The sequence below is a fragment of the Heterocephalus glaber genome, unplaced genomic scaffold (genome assembly GCF_053883595.1).
Source record: "Heterocephalus glaber isolate CG9 unplaced genomic scaffold, H.glaber_assembly_v1.0 deba00001472, whole genome shotgun sequence".
NCBI lineage: Eukaryota > Metazoa > Chordata > Mammalia > Rodentia > Bathyergidae > Heterocephalus > Heterocephalus glaber.
In genome coordinates this window covers 75497332-75513277 of record NW_028258315.1, presented here as the reverse complement: position 1 = coordinate 75513277, position 15946 = coordinate 75497332, and the positions used below count along the sequence as shown (strand labels likewise).

The window sequence follows — 15946 nt, the reverse complement described above, 5'->3', positions numbered from 1 at the left end:
ATCTGACAGAAGAGATGGTTGGTAACTGTCAGAGTAGGTGTGAATGGTCAGGTGCTAACCTAATCATTATTTTACACAGTACCTTTGGAGTTTTGAAATAACCAAATACAATATAAATATTGGAAACGTAACTTCACAATAGGTTAGGTGGAATCAAATATCTTTATTGTATATCAATAATAATCATGCAATGATGCTTACTGGTTGCCAGGCTTCTTGCAAATACACTAACTCATTTAATCCTCCCCCAAATCCTATGAAGTGCCACCTTATAAACAAAGTAGTCACAAGAAAGTTAAGTAGATTTGCCGAATCAACAGAGCTTAGATTCTGATCTCTCTCTTGCCATGTTTTCCCTGGTCTCACATGTGGAACTCATACACAGGTGATTTAGGTTCGTATCCTTCCATTTGCTTTGTTTTGTTTTGTTTTTTGTACCGAGGTTCAAACTCGGGTCCTTGTGCTTGCACAACAGACATCGAAACCACTGAGCTAAATCCCCGGCCCTTTTCCATTTGCTTTGTCCTTGAATAAATCCTTTAGTCTTTCCAACTTACACTTGCCAACTGTGAAGTGGGCCTAACAATTTCCTAGCAACTCCTCAGGATTGGGAAATTGAGATAAATAACTCGTATGAAATTATATAAATTATATATTTATGTATACATTAGCTAGATAGATAGATAGTAGCTAGATTCAGGGATTCAATGGACAAATGAAAAATAATGCATTTGATTATTATTATTATTTGAATGCCTAAGTATGTAATTTATGTTTCTTAATAATTACTTTTATATCTTTGTTACTTCTTTAGGAAGAACTAGTTTGTCCTGGAACATTAAATGAAAAACAAAAAAGATTCTTTTTAGGTTTACTTTGTTTAAATTTTCCTGAAAATACAATGTTCTGTATAGGCTAAAAAAAACAATTAAAAGAATCATCGGCTGATTGCATCTATCCATACATACAATGTGAAAGATTACCCCCATAGAGTCTTCTATGAAATGTTAGCCCATCTGGATTGAAATGATTCTCCCACACCTCCTGCATTTAGCTCCTTAGGTGTTTTGTGATGAAAGCAATTTCATCATTGAATTTTGCATTCAAATTTAGCCCATGATTTTTCTTGTTGCCTTGCCTCAGAGCAGCAAATTTCTCATTCTACAAAAGCCCTTTTTTAAAAGAGTATCAATCTTCCAGCCTGCATACATTTTTCTCACTCCAAATTTCAGCAGTTGATGATATAAAGATTGTTTCATAATTGTATTACTCTGTCCCATATAAAAATTCAGTGTACCTAAGAATATGGAATTAAATAACAAAGGATTCTGGATTTTGCTTGTGATGCTATGTCTCTGACTCCTGGATGTATGCAGTAGAAGTGTTTCCGACTATAGATTAATTTTCTTTTCTCTTTGGAAAAACCTATGCTAGAAAAACAAATGATTTTCAATCCAGAACTTTGTTCTATTTCATTTCATTTGTATCAGAATTTTTTTCCCTTTAGGCCACAGACAACAATAATTCTTTTAGAGTAAATGTCAAAGTTATATATGATTAGGTCTTTCAAATAAATTACCAAATTCAAAACAGAACAGAGAAGGAGTGAATATTTTGTTTGTCCATAAATTTGTAACTTTTAAAACCTTGTTTAATAAAAGGAGAACCATCAGGCAATTCCATCATCATTTCCTTGTGTATGCTTTCTCATTTAGGTTTCTAAGTGGCCACTGTAATTCAGAGAAGTTATGATGCATCTGTGGCTTCATTTAGGTTTCTAAGTGGCCACTGTAATTCAGAGAAGTTATGATGCATCTGTGGCTTCCAGAACATTGCTTGCCTTCACTGATGTTGTTCTAGACCAAATGTTGACAAAGGTGCGTAGTCTGTTGGGAATATAACCTCTAAGATCTCTAGGTATATCTTTCTGATGTTAAAAAAATACAGACAAAATGGCATTGGCATCAAAGATGCAGATATTGAAGTTAGAAAGAACTCAGTTCAAGTCCTGTTTTTTCCAGTTCTCACCTGCAGGAATTTGACTGACCTATTCTGTCCAATGCTGTGCTTCTTTCCCTGACTATAGAGACTATGATGACACCAATCGCGGGAAGTTCTGGAGGGGATTATATAATCATAGTATGTGGCACTCAATAAATATTTTTTAAATAATAAAAATGTCAATATAAGAATTATTTCAGGTAATTTTACCCCTGACATACAATTAGTCTATGTAACATTATAATATTTCCAATAATTTTTCTTGAGTATGTGAATGATTTGAAAAACATTCTGAAAGGATTATGAGTGGCTCTCAAACTGGTCGATAGGAAAGTGAACCCTGGAAGTGTATCCATCATTGGCTGAAATTCCTTGCTACACACACATACACGCGCACACACACACACACACACACGCACACGGCCTTTGTTTAGAATCAGATCTTGTATGAAGGCTTTCAGTATGGATCCAAAGTGATTCTTAAGGACCACACTTACCACCTAAATGCGTAAGTCTATACATAGTGTAAGTGCCCAGGCTTTACCCAGAACTCACTATTGTTGTTAGCTCACATTGGTACTACGTGCTTATTTAAAGTAACTTAGGCAAATGCTCAGAAATCAGAGAATGGAGAAATGTGACTCAAAATCTGATTCCCCACACTTAAACATTGTTCATATTTCGGTGACTTTTTTAATCTCAGGTGTTTTGTTGTTGGTTATGATTGTAATTGTACATGTAATTTTATATCTTATCTTTCCACTATATTTAAAAATGTTTTCAGGCATTATGATGAAGTCCTTATAAACACCATTTTAAAGCTGTGTAACATCACATTCAGCATACAGGCGGTCCTTAGTCTAACAAGCTTCATAGTTGTGTGAAGCATTTGTTTCTCCAGCTCTGAGCTATCATACATGCTGCTGCCGTGAACATCTTTGTACTCACTAAGAGCACAGTGTTCGTGGCAGTGGTGGAACCCTCGTCAAGTTGGTAAAAGTCATAAGAGTTGGAACTTGGTTGACCTTGGCTGATGCAGTTGTCCTTGATTTCTCACATTGTATATTCTGATTTTTCCAGATTCCTCCAGCTCAGCTCAGTGCCCAAAGTTGGTCTCTGATATTTCTGTACCTTTTAAAAGTACAACGTTCTGGAAATCTCCGAATGGAGAGCAGTTACTTGGAAAACTTGCACAGACAACTGTTCTCTGAATTACAGTTTCTGACCTCAGTGATCCCTCAGAAACTTCCGTTTACCCCTGAGGATAGTGGACCCTAAAGTTCCTGTGAGAAATGCTGCTGTCCTTAATGTATCTCCAGAGCATTTACTATCTTTTCCCCCCAAAATTGGTCCTATTATCTCACCGTTAAAAAATATGAGTTTTAGACCTTTCAAAGAAAGTCCTCAGTATCCTCTTGCGTTGGATAATTGAGTCATTTTTTTTCTAGCTATTAATGCTAGCCTGCTCCATCTTTTTTCCTTAGACCATTAAGGTTAATGAAATTCATTTACTGTTCTTGGACTCTCTGCCATGCCCCACTTGTGCTCTACATTCTGAGATTTAGGCAGTTTAGCAAGAAAAGCATTCTGGTTTGCTACGACTTATATCTTTCTGATATGCAGAGGTTGTTAAAATTTAAAGTTCATTAGTACTGATTAATAGTTTCTGCAGCTCTTTCCCCTTAAAGCGCCCCCATTCACCCCTTCACTTCCTCCTACTCCTGATAGACCTGTCAGCCTGAGCCCCTCCTCAGAAAACTTATGATTCAGCTCCTCGACTTTGCTAAAGTTACAGCATGGTCTAGGCTGATGGGTAGCCATCCAGAGTGATAGATATAGACAGATCAATCTGGTGTGTGTGTGTGTGTGTGTGTGTGTGTGTGTTAATACCACTCTTACCTCCTTCAAACTAGGATTTGAGTATATTCCTAAATTTCTTATAAAGAGCAAGGCTACTTTGGTTTTGGAGATCTCTTGATTCCTACCCCTGTCTCTTGCTCCTACTGATTCAGCCTACTTCTTTAGCAGGGCAATATCCTCTCAGATTGATAGGGTGACGATAGAGCCAATTAGCATCTCCATTATTCTTAGGAAAGGCTGATAATGGCCTTCTTTTCCTGTTGCCACTTCTCTCACAAAGGATGTCAAGGAGTTGAAGTCAAATGGATCGTGAGGGAAAGAGGGACGCAAAGATGTGCATCTGTGTTTTTCAGAGATCTTTCTAGGAATGAAGAAGTTGAAAACTTGGGAAGAATGGGAATGGAATGCCCATGCTGGCTCTGCCGCTCTACCAAGGCATCAGTCTCAAGAGGCGAGGGATGACCGAGTTGTACTTCAGGCCTACTGGGCCTAATGACACCAGTAAAAACATCTTCCTAGCCATTTCCTCTGGCTTCTCCTTTTGCTTCCAACTTTTGGCTTGACTGAGTTCTGTCTTTGAGAAAAGTACACCCTCAACAGTGAAACCTGTAAACCAGAGTTAGGTGCTGCATTTGCTCTATTCATATAATTATTTGTGGGATTCCTTTTGCAGTTGGCTGTGTTGAAAAAACACATTGATTGTGTTTTCATTTTTCTCCTCCAACACGCTACTTCACTTTGCTGTTTGGTTTTCTAGTAAACTTTTGCATATCTTTATGTCTAATTCTCTTAAGACTTAGAATTTTATTGATTACTTAAGAAATATTGGAAATTTTCATAAAGTTTTCATTTAAATTAATCATGCATAAATTGTATTGAACTGAAAGCACTTGTATATTAATTGTGCCTTGCATTTGTGTTGATTAAGCAATTCTGTATTAGTGCTAATCAGAGCTGCCTTGTGACTTTCAGCAAAGACAGAGCTTCTCATTGACTGCTGATTTCAAATATGAGACATATCTAGCTTTCCCAAGGTATGAGAATGAGTCTCAGTATGATGGTGTTAGTCCTCTCAGTATGATGGTGTTAGTCTTAATTGCATTACTCAAGCCAGGAACCTGGATTCGTCTTTACCTCATTTTTTCCTGTCATTTGGTACGTTTATTAAAATTTTTCCAATTTTAGCTTCTAAATATTTCCTGGCTTTCATATGCTCCTCTAGTTCAGGCCTAGGAATGTCTTGCTTGGTCTATCATAATAGCCTTTGACTTGATCTGCATGGTGATAGAACTGCCCCTCTTAATTCAGCCGCAGATTTTTCTACAGACACATTCAAACACATGACTCTCCTGGACAAGACCTGCCAGCAAATGCTCATTAAGCACAGGATAAAGCCCAAACCACTTAGAAGGGCAGAGAAGTTTTCTTGTGCTTTGGAACTTCCTTGTTTTTTATCTTCATCTCCTGTCCCTTCCCAATTTGTGATACCACATCAACACCAAATTACTCTCTTCTCTTCTTCACTTCTTACACTCATGTTTTGATCTGTAGTTTTTGCTCAGATATTGTGACTTGTGTCTAGATGTCCCCCCAAAGCCTCATGCCATCTTTTGCTGAGGTGGCTAGATCGAGAGTGAATGATTGATTCATCCTGGGGCTGGGCCTGAGGGCAGTAGGATTAAGAGTGTGAGTGCTACCTGCCCTAAGTAGTCTGAGTAAGATAAAAAGGACACGAAGATGTTAAGAAGAAGCTGTCTCTTGTTGCTTTTGCTACCTTCTGGCTGCCATGAACGGGTTCTCCTCTGTAATGCCCCCTACCAAGCCACCCTGCCTTGGAGCCAGCCGATTATGGACTGGTTTCAGTCTATGAACTTTAAGCCAAATAAACCTTTTCCCTTTTAGCTTTGGGTTGTCTCAGCAATGAGAGAAAAGTAGCCAACAGAGATATTTTATTGTATTTTCATGTCCTAACTAATCTTTATTTACACTTCAGCAGTTATCTAGACCTATTGCCTCTTCCAGGAATTTTGCCAAAATGTTTTCCTATCGCAGTTGAAAATTTCAACATCCATTCACATTCTGTCCTACTGCCACTAGCCCAAAAATCTCTGAGGGCAGAGTTCATTTATTTTGCTATCCCCAGATTCTAGCATAGAGCCTAATGTCTAGTAATCATTGCTAATGTAATGCCAGCTCACCATTATAACCAATAAGATTGAGGTTTATAGAAAAGAAAGTATTTTTGGTTCAATCCTTCAGAAGCCAGAACCAACCCTGGTAAAGATTCATGTGAAATAGATTTTTTTTGAGCAATGGTTGTATTAATCACTAGTAGAAAAATAAGAAAGTTAGATGGGGAAGTGAAGCAAAACAGGCCAAGTAAGGTTGTGCCCTCAAGAAAGCTCCACAGATGATAATTTATGCTCAATGTGCTGGGAGTTTTGGAGACAGTGCAGGTGCCACCTTTGATTTCTCCCACCAAAGACAAGGAAGCTGGAGGGTTGATATTCTTACATTTATCAACAGTGGCTTAGGGCTTCCTTCCTCTCAAAACATAAATTCCCAATCACTTGACTTTTCATGTATGTAGGACAGTAACTCTCAACATTGAGCATATAACAGAACCAAGTAGAGGGCTTAATAAAATCCAAATTGTTGGGGCTCATTTCTAGAGTTTCTGATCCAGTAGATCTGGAATAGTGTTCAAAAAATTGTATGTCCAGCAGCCTCCAAGTTGATACTTAGGTTGCCCATCTACAGCGCATACTTAAGAAGCACTGGTTTAAGCAAAACAGGCTATGACTACCTGAGGACCATTCTATAAAAAGACATGGGTGGCAGCTAACAGGAATGAGACCATATCAGAATCTGGTATATCTGGAAATTGTCAAGGATCCAGGGAGGTGTGAGTAGAGCATCAACAACATCTGCTAGTCCCGTTTCTGATGGAGGGCAGGATTCCAGTTTATAAGGATGTGCTTATCTCCAGATTTAACTTCTCAATCAAACTTCACTTTGCTGAGGTTGAATATCAAATATACTAAATTATTTCTTCTCATGATTGTTGTTCTCTTCTTGCCTTTCTCATTGATTCTTCTAAGAATACTTCCTAGAGGCACCATTTCTTTATGTTGTTGATGTGTTTTTCTGCCTAGCTGACTTCTTCATGTGTTCTCTTTTATTATAATCTACCAGAACAGACTTCAAAATACTGTTATCCATGGAGAAAGGAGTGAGGTTCAGTATTGACAAGTACAGAAAAGAGAGTTGCAGCAACACACTGTAAAAAGTAGCTGAAGAAATTAAATTGGCTAAATGAGCAGGAAAGATCTGGAATGAGAATTCACTTTGTTGCTTCATAACTCAGTCTTTGTAAATAAGTGAAGGAACTTTTGATAATTGTGGGAATTCTAGTCAATCCTTAGACATGCTTTTATTTTTCCAATAAAATGTCTTTGTATTCATACTGACTGTTTGAAAGAGTTTCATGGAGCGCCCCAAGACCCCTCATGTTCTCTAGAGGAGCTCACGTACTTGGAAATCTGTCTAACTTAGTGCTTTGAAATAAATATGAGGGAGCTGAAAGTTTTGTGTTCTAATTAAATCTGACATCATGCTAGAATGTTTGCATAGGTAATAAATCATTTAAGATTATGAAATAGTCCTTTTAATATACTTGTCTATTAATTCAAGATCAGCGTAAAAGAAACATACTGATTACCTACTCTATGTAAAACATGGGAGTTGGAGGAGGATTGCAAACCCTGGGGGAAAAAGACGTTTGTCCTTAAGGAGCTCCCTGGGAAATGCCTTTGTGAGAACATATATTTTGGGTCCAAATTTAGTTAAATATGTTGAATTTAGACCAACTACAGACAGAATATACTTCATGGAAGAAAGCAGAGTAACTTTGAGAAAAGTTCAGGGCAAATAGATTATTGATGGTAAAGAAAAGGGCAGGAAAAGATGTAACCATCTCTGTTTATGAACATCTATTATAAGATAATAGATTTTTTTCATCCATGCCAAGACACAGAAGATCCGTATCAAAAAAAATTATCTAACCAAAAATATTGAGAGTTGATGGAACTTTAAGGGTTTACTTGGAAGGAATGATTTTACCATTCATTAAATTTCTACTAGAGGCATGAGGCTCTATACCTATTATATTAATCAGTCCTCCCAGCCGCTTGACAGTAAGTACTAATTTAGAATCCTAAGTTAGAATTTAGATGTGCAGACAATTTAAAAAGTTAGACAAGAGGGGCCGGGAATTTAGCTCAGTGCCTGCCTTGCAAGTGCAAAGTCCTGAGTTGAAACCCTGGTACCCCTGCCCTGCTCCCCAAAAAATGTTAGACTAGAGGGTTCTTGCACACCCTACTCAGTTTCCCCTATTGTTCTTATCATATACTAGTCTGGTATATTGGTTACTATTAAGACTTCAGTATTGATGTGTTCCTGTCAGCTGAATTCTTATTTATATCCAGTTCAGGATTTAAACTAAATTTAGCTGTCACTTTTCCCAACTACATGACACTGACAGTTTTAAGCAATATTGGTCAGGTATTTTGTACAATAAAAATTGCTATTTTAATAGAAATAGGTCAACTATAACCTTTACATCAAAGATAAAGATTTTGGCTGGAAAGAAAGGTAATACTAACCATTTTTTCCAGCCATAGCAGTTAAAACTAAGAATTTAATGTTTTGTAGTGATGCCTGTGTTCTTTAATACTGGTAAATTGTCGTTCTATGAAGTTTTACTGTTATTAATGATTCACTTTCTAGAAAAAAAAATGCTTCTATTTAGACTGGTGTCCCCAACTCCATGGCCTCTCAGCTCTTGTGAGATTTGATGAAGATGCTAGCCTTCTAAGTGAATTTTAAGGATCTCTAATACCTGATATTCACATATTGGATTAGTGCATTATTAAGTTTATTGAGGGATCTAATTTTGTATTCTGCTAAAATGTCTGGTTATCATGCAAAGCTCCATATATCTTTTAGGATGAAGTTTGGCTCTGCAAGTGCAAACAGCTGTAAAATATTTGGCCTACATGTACAGAGACTTCAAGGAGATAGCCCTCTATTCCTTTCTCATCTAAAAACAGTTTATGGCAGGCAGATCTAGAAGGGGAGCTACAGATATTATTCAAGAACCTAGTCCCCTTCCGTTGCACTGTTCTACCATCTCTAGAAATCACCCCCACCGTGCTTATGATCCAGAAGGGCTGACAAAACTCCAGTTATCACCTCTACATCCATGGAATCATGGAGCAAGGGAAGAATGTGTCTTCTTCCATGTAAAAAGATTTCCCTTAATTGCCTCATAGGGTTTCCTCCTTCTGTTTCATTAGTCAAAATTTAGTCCCCTGAGCAATCCTGCCTATAAGGAAAGCTATGAAACATGATCTTTGCCGTAAGTGGTGGTGCACCTAGCAACAGTAGAACACCTCTTATCAAAAAGAGAATGAGATTAGACAATGGAAGACACATAGTGCTGACTACCAAATTTGGCAATGTTGTACAATACTTCATTAACATGTACAGACAGATGAAATTGGATTAGGAAAAATGTTCATTGCACCATAAATAACTTTTTTTGACTCAACATTGTTTTGGACGTATCCTTAATTTTTTGGTAGTGTTTCAGACATATAATTTAAAATAACTCAATGATGAGGACATTTCTGGGTTGCAGTTAAATATAAACATGACAAAGATGGGTTTGTGGTCGTTGTGTGGTCTATGTGGAGAATATATAGAGTATTATATTATCTTTTTAGTCTCTAAATGAGCCCCAGTAACAGAATTGGAGAGCCTTTTTTTCACAGGCTATGTTCTGAGCAATGATTAGAGTCTCCCAAGATGCAAGTAAGATATCCATGACAGAGCCAGTCACTAAAGGGGCCTGAGGCTAGACAGGGTAGAGGGACAGGACCAGAAAGCTTTCGGGGCCAAGAAGTTTTCCTACAGCTTAATGAGGGAGTAGTGGGAAGACTTCAAGAAATGTTATGGAAATATAGTTGTTCTGGCCAGAAACTCAGCTTTTGTGGAATCATGGTATTAGAATACATATCTAGTTCTCTACAGTTTTCCATGTCATTTTGTAGAAGTGAGTCTCAGAGAAAAAGTGCAAACAATAGTGAAATTTCTGAGGTTTTAAGTTTATAGAAGACTGTTAGGAGTTCCTAATGTAGTGGCACTCAGGTCTTTTGTTTGTTTTTACTACAAAGTGGATAAGTATTGTTGAAAATTTGGAGAATGCAGAAAAGCAAATACATTACCTTAAACTATTATAGTTGACAATGAACCACAACTATCTCAGTGAATGAGCCTTTGCCTTTTTTTCAGTACAGATAGGCTACCAATTTTCATAGGATAAAGTACTGGGCTGTCATGGAAAAGTCTATTTCATACCATGCATTCTTCAGTAGAAGAGAAAATGTTTAATAGTTCCCATGTGGCAAGTAAAGAGCCCTGGGGCTCATTGATTATTGCTTATAAGGGCCCTCAAATCCATACACTTATTAAACAATCCATAGACTGAATAAACTAATATGTCACACATTCAACCCCTGGATACACATAAAAAGGTGCTATTCACTGAGACTAATAAGTGAAAATTTTTTCAAAACTCCTACTGAATTTAGAGTAACTTGGTACCACTCATTAATGTTTTTCTATTGATGAGCATTGAATGAGTTCAACTACTTTCTGATAGCTCCCCAGAGGACCTGAGGTTCAGAAGAGTCATGGTGCTTCCAAAAGTTGAAAATAAAAATGTGATGAGGGGTTAAGTGGTTTGTGTTGTCATTGTTTTTTCTGTGTCACACTTTAGAGCACTCCAGTTGCATCCCTTCAAAATGCCCCCATTCCCTTTGATTTTCCCCTGTAGCTCCTTTACCTAAGAGGAAGCAAATTGTTCGCATTGTTGGGTGGTCCTTCTTCCAAAGTAAGAATAAAAAACCTGAACTGGATTAGCTACATCCAGGAAATGAAAGATGATTCTTAAACAAAAAATGGTCTAAATATATGAACATTTATAAAATAAGAGTGTAGTGATTATTACCTTTTTATTGCATACTGACCTGAAAGTGACATAGCTGAAGCCTAATACTAATTTCTTGGTTTATTGTATTTTAAGATTCACTCTTTTAGTAAAAATCTCTCCTGTTTAAAGAGGGCAAAGCAACAACTTGGAAAATAAGAAAACCTTCCTATTTGACATTTTAAAACCTATTTCACACTGTATTATTTTTCTTTCCTCAAAGTTGAACCTACTTACACTCATACAGTTGCTAGTGGAAGATGATGTGTTAGATTTTCCTTAAGCAGAATGTGCTAGCAGATACTCCTTTCGTGCTGATTATTTTGTTTTAGTTTATTTTGATTTAGTTTTGATATAGTGTGGTCAGGTTTAGTTTGCTTCCTTAGCGGTAAAGACTGGCTTTCAGGTAAAGAAAAATCAAGTCCTTCACATACATTCCATTACTTGCCAATTTTAATCACATTTGCTTGAGCTTAATAAAATGTTCTTTTCCTCTCTCTTCTTAGCTATGTTTTTCCTTTTAAAGTTATTTGAATTAATATTCCTGATGCTTTCTGGACCTGATTGAGTTTGCTATCAGTTTAGTGCTTCATTCTAATCATTTCTCTCCTTTGTTCCATTCTTTTTATCCTGTGTGAACTGTTAATTAATCTGGTTCTTTCATCACAGGAAAAGAGATAAAGACGGTTTAGGAAAGGATGTACATTTCCTAGTGGATGCTCAGTTACAAAGAGATATTATTTCATTCCTTTGCCTTTCAGAAATGAGAGGCATGAAGCCATCTCCTAGAATATAGAAAGGCACATTTAGTAGTGTGTTTCCCAAAATTACCAAAGGACTTGGTTTTCAGTCTTGCCACCTTTCTCCCACCCACTGCTTGTTAGAAGATGGGTAAAACGGTGGAATGCTCAATTGTGTTTTGATTTTGAAGACTTGAATTCATATTCTCCATACTACTTGTATTCTTGGGAAAGTTATTTCTATTTTTGTGAGTCTTGAAATTTTAATCTGTAAATGAAGCAAATTATATGCCAGGTTGTTTGGGGAACTCCATGAAACACCACATGCACTATAAAAAATGACAGTAATTACTACCATCTCAATGGTTTTATTAAGAAACTGAAGACAAATGTCATTTGTTTCTTTATTATAGAGGGAGGTAGTAAGTCCAGATATGAATTTTCAGTACTACTGACTAAGACCTTCAGCAAGCTACTTAATCTCTGTGTCTCAATTTCCCCAAGCATAATATAGAGATAATTATAATTATTATACTAGCCAGTTAGGAGAATTAAAAGCAATAATTTACATGGGAAGCTCTGTGTGGTACTGGGCACATAATAAAAGCTCATACCTATGAATGGCTTTGTTACTACATGCAAAGAACTATCAAGAAGAATTTTGATATTTTAGTTCTTCCATTCAACATGTGTTTATTGCATATAATGTCAGTTGCATAATATTGTGCTCAGCATTGGAAAAGGCTAGCATAATCCACCTTCTTATATATCTTACAAAATAATTTTTGTATGTAGAGTTACCAAGGCTGGCCTCATTTTGCAAATGAAGAAGTTGAAGTTCAAAACATAAAGCATACTCAGAATATAGAGCAAATTATTTTAAATAGAATCACATTCAAGGCCCTCAGTTTCCTGTCCTATGGTTCTATCTTTTATGCTTATGAACTTGACATTGACATCATTGCTTGACAGAAAATTCCCAGAAAAGCCAAGAATTAAAATGTTGGATTTTAAACACAAGGTCTATTTAGTTGTTAGAAAATTGAAAACCTAATAAACAAAGACTCTTTGCTAACATTATTTTAAACACGTTATAAAGACCTTTCAAAAAACAAAATGTTCTGTTTGCTTCTCACTTCCAACTCTAGGCTTCAAACAGTTGAAATAAATTGTTGTCCAGTAGCTGCAGTGTTCATTCCCAAAAAAAACTGCTTCTTGGTTAAGAACTCAGAAAATCTTTATTTCTGTTTCAACTCACAGGTAAAAATTGAATATACAAATATCAAATATAGACACACATTAGTATGTATACTTCTGCATATATATTACACATTATAAAAAAAATTGATGTATTAAGGCAACATTAGTCTTTTAAAATGCATACTTTAAGATGAAAATTGAGTAATTTTGGGCAGAGACAAAATGACTTTTGAAGAGAAGAATCTTGATTCTTCAAAAGGTAAAGCAGAGGACATCAAAGAAGAGGGATCGTGGTCTTTAATTATATAATTTGGGGAAGATGAGAGGTCTTAGTAAAGAGGTTAAATAGGCCATGCATTGTTACCAACTTGATTTCTTACTTTTATCCTAGTTCTTAACTATTTGATGAGTTGGTTAAAACGTAGAAATACAGAAATTTCTCCTAATAATACCAAGTTAATTGTAAGGAATCAGAAAGAGGAGATTCTTCACTTGGCTGACAGCCAAGGAAAACACCTGTCTTTTGAAAAGGGATAGTACTGTAGTTCTATAATCCTCTTCCTGGAAGCATATTCTCAATCTCTACGTCCACCCTCCGACCTATCCTGCCCAGTGCTACTACCATTATCATCATTAAATAGAAAATCCCAAATTTATTATTCAGTTTCCATCAATGATTGTAACTTCAGTCCCAAATCTATAACTTAAATTCGAGTAGGTATCTAAATAGCTGCTTAAGATTTTTAAATTCAATATAGTTGATCTTTCACCTTTTGTGTCTTTGAAATTCGTTTCTAACCGAATGCATTTAGGTCTTTCTGGAGCATCTTAATTCAGAAACAACTCTATAGCATGCTTTGAGGAGGTCACTTTTCAGAGAGCAACAATACTCTATCATTCCACCAGAGCAGCTGTACAGATGACTGTTAGAGATTGGCAGCGCTGTGGGTGAAATGAGAATGCTCGGTGTTGGGCTAAGTTTACTCACTGTTCAACAGTTTCACTCCACTAGTCCATCATCATAGCATCTGGAATTCAAAATCTAGCCTTGGAAAATGTCAGCCTTGCCACATGAAATGAATCTGAGGGATTACTCTTCAGTAGTCCAAACAAAGGTCTGTTGAAGTGGCAAGCAGTCTTTTTTTTTGCATAAATGTCAAATCAAGAAAAATGAAAATGTTAATAGAGTGCTTTTATTTTGCTACAAATCATATCTCTTAAAAATGAGAACATATAATATCTAAAATTGAACTTACACAGTCTTTATTTTTCTTATCCTAAGGCTTTCATTTCAAGCTGCACCGATTGTACTGCTGTGCCTTTAGAGGTACTTTGGGTGAGATGAAAACCCAATGAAGCGAGAAGGTGTTGGGAGGTTTGTAGGTAAGAAGAAAAACTGGCATTAGAGTTGAGCCACAGAACAATAAAAATGTATTTCTATGGGGTATTCACTGCTGCTTGGAAGGATTTGAAGAGCAACCTAGAAAATGGGGCATGCAGTAAGGTGGGAGGACACAAATATCTACTACTAAGTACTTGCCTCTTTTGTAGCCATTTGAAGCCTACAACATAGAAGAAAATACTCCAATTGTTAGGTTTAGATCTAGAATTTCTCCCAAAGGGCTTGTGTGTTAAGAGGGTGAACTTTTAGGACATGATTGGATCATGGGTGTGCTATACTCAGGGGACTAATTCACTGAAGATTTCAGAGCTGAATGTGCTGATAAAGGGTGGGGAAGAGAATCACTGGCAGAATGACCTCGATGGGAGAGTGTCTTTCTTTTTTGGTACCAGGATTGAACTTGGATCCTTGCACTTGCAAGGCAGGTGGCAGAACCACTGAGCTAAATCCCCGTCCACTCTCTGCTTTTTGACTACCGTGGCATGAGCAGCTTTCCTCTGCTAAACATTTTCACAATGCCCTTCCTGCCTTGGAGCCAGTCAGCTGTGGACTAAATCTCCTAAAAACTATGAATGAAAATAAGTGTTTTCTTTATTCTATATCAAGTATTTTGTCCAAGTGACAAGAAATTAACTAAGACATACTGTGGTTCCAGCCCCCTGACATAGGATGGAATGAAGCCTTGCTTCCTACTTAGGTCTCTGGCTTCTCTTCTTTCTACTGTGTCATATGCTCTTTGAAATCCTGATACCTCCCTGAGATTGGCTCCATCCTCATCTCAACTACAGGGCAAACAGACTCCTTGATTTCCTCAGTAGTCTGGACAAAATCAGTCAACTCCAGAAGAATTTTCTTAGTGCAGCCAGAAAATGGGTGAGTGACAGGATTTCTACTTCAGGGTTTTGGGTTTCTTGTTTCTGCGATTGGTCTCTGGGTTGTGGACCAAATCAGAAAGCTAGGCAAGGTGCATGAGGCCCAAACTCATCCCTTGACCCATTGCAGATTATAAATAACAAATAATAAATAAATAGCAATAAAACAAATAGATTTGGTGATGATGATGTTTTGAATTAAGTCAACTCTGTGATTGGCTAGCTGTCATTTAAACCACCTAAGATTTTAGAGCAACCATTCTCTGCATTTTATAGGAAAGGCTAATGAAATTAGCTTTTGGATTAATATTGTACCACTATCAGAACTGTGGTGATGCCTTCTATCACTAGCCAGAATTAATTAGTGAAGATCTTTCTGAAGTCTGTGGGAGGTCTATCTCCAATTCAAGAGGTTAATTTCATTTGGTAAATATATTTAGTCATACTACCATAGGACAAAATCAAAGCATTTATGAATGTGACAAACATTGAAATGAAGTTAAATGGGCTAAAATAAAACTTTAGCTTTTGACTAATTTAGCCAGATCAAAATAAAGGAAAATATTGGCATTATGCAAATGACTTTATACTTGGCTTCTAATCCTGTATTCTTACAAAAAAGAATGAAAGATGATCTTTAAAATTTCCAAATGAATTATATATTTCAAAACAACTTTTCTCAAAAGTAAAAACAACATGTCAGTCACCCTAGAAATTGTTAAAACCTAGGCTCTCCATTGAAGCAGGACCCATGTTCTTTCTTACTTTTAGCACCTAGCACAGGGCTTGACATTCAGGAAATACATATAATATCTGATGA

At 36.6% G+C, this 15946-nt stretch overlaps 1 protein-coding gene across 13 annotated transcripts in view; it reads left to right on the top strand.

The window, feature by feature from the left end:
• The window catches only part of Lrrc3b (leucine rich repeat containing 3B), an 89407-nt gene that overhangs the window by 29069 nt on the left and 44392 nt on the right, over nucleotides 1–15946 (top strand). For 2 of the 13 annotated variants that reach the window (XM_087182195.1, XM_087182194.1), the window contains exon 2: nucleotides 14135–14235. The exons of the other annotated variants lie outside the window; for them this stretch is intronic. The gene's annotated coding sequence lies outside the window, so the exon portion shown is untranslated. The remainder of the gene's footprint in view (nucleotides 1–14134; nucleotides 14236–15946) is intronic. 13 annotated transcript variants of the gene reach the window in all.